The 4515-nt window shown below is 44.3% G+C and overlaps 1 long non-coding RNA gene across 1 annotated transcript; it reads right to left on the bottom strand.

Annotated features, from left to right (window-relative positions):
• Positions 1–893: 893 nt before the first annotated feature.
• Positions 894–3221, bottom strand: LOC139077794 (uncharacterized). The gene is made up of 2 exons (XR_011530308.1): positions 2732–3221; positions 894–1343 (listed from the first exon to the last, which is right to left on the bottom strand). It is a non-coding gene; the product is annotated as an uncharacterized lncRNA (long non-coding RNA).
• Between the last annotated feature and the right edge of the window lie 1294 nt (positions 3222–4515).

Raw genomic sequence — 4515 nt, 5'->3', positions numbered from 1 at the left:
GAGAGCTCCTCTCATTGAGACCCAGGGGAAAAAAATCAGGATGTTGCTAAGCAGATGTCAAACCTGTCTTTCAGCCATTTACAGGGAAGACATTCCTTTTAAATTTTCCAGTCTGTGTTCCCTAAGCAAGGCCGGGATTTCCACTCTCTGGGACTGGCCCCTCATGTGTGAAATGAGAAGGTTGGGTGGAGGGTCTCCGATGCCCCCTGCTGCTCTGACTTCCTCTGATCCCGTTAATCCTAATTATTGGGGATGAAGGAGACCAGCAGAGGCCTGGAAAATCCAGAAGAATGGAAAAACCCAGATGTATATTTTTTCACCTTGGAATATCATTCCTCGAACTGGAATGTGTATGTGCTATCTCACGAAGCTGCACATTAGAGGTCTGACTCAGAAGGTTTCCTTGTTTCTCCATCCTGCCCCCTGAAATCCTGAAAATGTCTCTGCTCACCTTCCAAAGGAAAACAGGTGACTGCTTCCGCTTCAGGTGCCCTCCGCCAACTTGTGCTCTCAGCTGCTCTCCCAACTTCTCTTTCTAGCTTCTCTATCTAGTGGGCACTCTCTCTGAGCGGGAGAGGGGGGGATGCTTGGTTAAAAGCTCTCTCTGCAGGAAAGTTCTGTAGTTCATCTCTCCATCCCTCCTTTTTTTTTTTAATTATTGCACACAAATATTTAACAATATAGTTTTACACAGAATGCTAAACGCATTTTTTTTTCATGTTTTACAGAAGGACTTGAAATATAGAGACTTTCTATTAATATTCCTACCATAGCACAGCCTAATCTAACTGAAATAGATTCATTACAACTTGTTTAGAGTTTAAAGGCTTAATGGCAATAAGGAGGGGAGAAAAAAGACTGTGTTTATTTCACACAACTGAATGAAAAATAAATTCATGAAATAGTAGATAAAATTTAATATGGTCTCATGCACCCTGAAGGAGGCGGTGCCGAATTTGGAGGGGTGATTGCAGTGTCCAAATAATGTCCTATTGGCAGTTCTGTGACTGCAGAGATGACATCTTAAAGAGTAATCAGAGAGAGCCCTGGCATCAACCGGGCTTTGAAATAATCAAGGTGATACATGAAATAACATCACGCGGTCCCTCATTTTATTCCTCTTTCAGCTCTGTATAGATAGGCCAGGTCTTCTTTTTCTCATTTTACAGAGGCGAATACTGACTCAGTGAGATAACTGAGTTGCCCGAACTGTCAAGGCTATTTAGACTCCTCATGAGGCCTGGAAACCAAGTCTTCTGATTCTTAATGCCCCATCCACAGCACTGGTGAAAATATGGATCACCTTTCTGGAGAAACCAGCTTTATCTTCCATTCACCTGTTCCTGGATTGAGAGTGTGGAAGAGTAGAAGAAGGGGGAGAGACGTCAGCTCAGGGTTAAAACTCTTCTCAAAACAATTTGACTCTTGCCCTACTGTGCTCAAAAGCGGCTTCTGCTTCCAGGATTTCCCCAAAAACCCATAATCACAAAACCTGTAGCTCCTTTTCTCAAGCATAACTTCACAAAATTGTGTGGGCAGAGTCCAACCCAAGGGTCACGCCTCTACAGCAACCCCATCTTAGTGGCCCTCTTCCTTGCCTTGACCACGTCATTTAGTAGATGCAGAAATGGTGATGCTCTTGCTACTGACTAATGGGACTTTTTCATGCTTAATGTGAAACAAAGAGAAACTAAGAAATTTGAACTAATTGAAATATGAATTTGGAAAATGTACTGATGTTTTCACTTATTCTAATTCAATACTTTAAGAAAAGGTATAGCTTCCTTTCTGATTCTGCACAATTCACTGGTGGCTTTATGGACAGACACCCATTTTGACTTGTTTCAAAATTCAGTTGAAAATATGGCTGACCAGTTTTATTTGGGGTTTATGTCAAGGATTCTTTTTTTCACAGTTCTGTTTTGTTGAGGCCTTGGAAAGTTTCATGAATATTCAGAGCATGAAACAGATCTTAAAAAAAAACCCTCAAGAATGCTAAATTGTTTTGAAAAACACTAAACAATAGGCTTCTGACGTTCGTGATTTAAACAAGATGAGCTGAAATGTGTGTCAGTCCACTCTGGCTTCAAACACTGCAGATCCTTCTCTTTTTAAGTTTTCTAAAGCATACCATTTCATTCTCTGAAGACCTCCAACTTGGTGTGAACTTTGTACTGACATGTCAGAAGCAGTTTCTAGTTCTGTATTTTGGTGGCACTTGTGGGGGAGGTTTCCAGAGAGGTCACATTGAAAACTCTGAAATACCCAAGCATATGTGAGCAAAGCTTTTCTTGAAATTTGGAGACACAAGCTGAAGAGCAGAACAAAAAGGAGATGTGGACACAGGAGATTCTGTTTCAGGGGTGTCCCTAGCTTTGGCCACATGGCTAATTTCTAGTGTGCTGTTACTGAGTTCTTTTAGTGTTACTGGTGGTTTTAAATGCTTTTTTCCCCAGTTCAGTACTGCAAATGTAACATTTCTTACCCATAGAAGTGTTGAACCAAATGCCTTAGAAAATGAACGCCTGTTTTTGGTTCTTGCCTTTCTTCATCACACACACACACACACACACACACCCCTCTAGTGGGAAACTTCCCATCCCTTTTAGTCTTCACCCTAATAGAGCTGTTGGTTTGGATGTTATCATCAACATATTGCTTCATTTTTGTTAAAACTGTTTAATATAATCATCAAGGATGTCTGTTCACTAGAGACCTATTAAAGGAGTACCTTGTAAATCAGACGGATTTCAAAGACTTTTCTGTGCCTCCATTTGCTCATCTGAAAAAACTTTGGGATAGTAGCAGGACCTCTCTCAAAGGGCCAGAGAGAATTATAATGAGAAGATTGAGGTAGAGCCCTTACTAGGTGTTCAGTAAGTGTTCCAGGTGATTGTCCTGAGTTCAGACAGGCAGCTTTCAGTCTTTGGACCAGCGTCTTGCCGGGCTGGGGGTGGGGTGGTGCTGAGATGTGCATCCCTGGAGAATTCCGGGTTGAGGAGGGGAGAAAACTCAGTAAGCCAGTTAATTGTTAGCTGTCCTTTGTGGAATCTTCCAGTCTCACTCAGCTTGTCCTAACTGCAGAAGTGTAAGTTTCCCGTTTCAGATCAAGGAATTAAAACGTGCTCCAACTCTCCACTTCTCTGCCAGTCCCAGGCTGCACACGGGCCCCGTCTGTGAGGACAAAACGTCAGCCTCCTCCTCCATGTTCATTCAAAGAGCTGCAGACAAAAAGCAGGCTTTTCTCTTCACTTTTATGAGGTGGCCACTCTTCGGGAAGGAGAAAGTCTCAGAATAAGATTTGCACTTAGGAACAGGATAAGATTCACGGGCTTTTATTTATGGAAGTGCCCTGTACTGGCACTATCTTGCCAGGTGACCTGAGTCACAGGTTCCCTTCCCTGTCCGTTGCCATTGGGGGAAGGAAGTGACAGAGGTAGTAGCTCCCAGGGGTCCTGGGATGCTATATCTAAGATTTCCCGTCGCTCCCTAGTTCTTTTCCCGAATGCCTACTGCTAAGGCATCTCTGACACAGCCCACCTGCAACCCCTTCCAGAACCCTCCTCTCTGTTGCCCCAGGAGCTGCTTCTCTCCTTTTTGGTTTTCTTTCTTGTGATCTGAAAACCCTCTAGCCAAAGGTTTGTATTTTGTCATGCTCATGTTCTCAGGTTTTTGTCAAATAGGGACAATGAGGACATCTACCACTCTCTCAGGAACTCAGCCAGTGCCAAACCAACATGCAATTAGGACTCCTGAACTCGGGACCCATGCTTTGTCTACAAGATTATCCAACCTGCAGCGAGTGCCAGAACTTTCCTGACATCCCAGCCAGCTGAGCATAAACTATGATCTAGCACACAGGAGGTGAGCTCTCCATCAGGATTTCACAGAAGGATCAATGAACTAATCTTATCTCTCCCGGCTTCAGATATCCACCTGGAAAAACAATCTATTCTTACCCTGAGCCCCAGAGGTTAATGCTTAGAGGCAGACTGTTGGGCGTGCCGGCTGCATGACCCTGAGCTCAGGATTCACCTCCCCGCACCGCAGTTTCCTCACGTAAAACGGAGATAGGATGTATAACCTCGTGGGGCTCAGGGCAGGTGTACTTCCGGGCAATAGTAAACACTCTGACAATATAGGCCATCAACCACCCTAGCGTGGAGAAGGATCTTCAAAACTCAAATTTAGCTCAACATTTAGGTTTGTATAAACAAGCCCAACTAACTCTTCCCTCCACGCCCGTTTACTGCGCCTCTCCTGGTTCTTCTCCCATGGCCTTTCTCCGTCTTCCGCCTCTTCCCATGTCCCCTGCCAGGTTTAAGTCTGTAGGTGCATTTACCTAAAGAGACCTCTCCTGTCCCCTCTCTTGTTGGCAATGCTTATCCTTGCTTTTCATTTCACTGCATCCTCCTCTAAACTTAACCCCAAACTCCAGACAGTTTCCCTTGAACCACCCATAAAGGCAGGCGCACCGCCAGGCACACGCTGGAGACGCGGTGGACGCTGGTTGAA

The sequence above is a fragment of the Equus przewalskii genome, chromosome 20 (genome assembly GCF_037783145.1).
Source record: "Equus przewalskii isolate Varuska chromosome 20, EquPr2, whole genome shotgun sequence".
NCBI classification, from domain to species: domain Eukaryota; kingdom Metazoa; phylum Chordata; class Mammalia; order Perissodactyla; family Equidae; genus Equus; species Equus przewalskii.
Note: the sequence above shows the minus strand (reverse complement) of the source record. Positions and strands in the feature narration are given on the sequence as shown.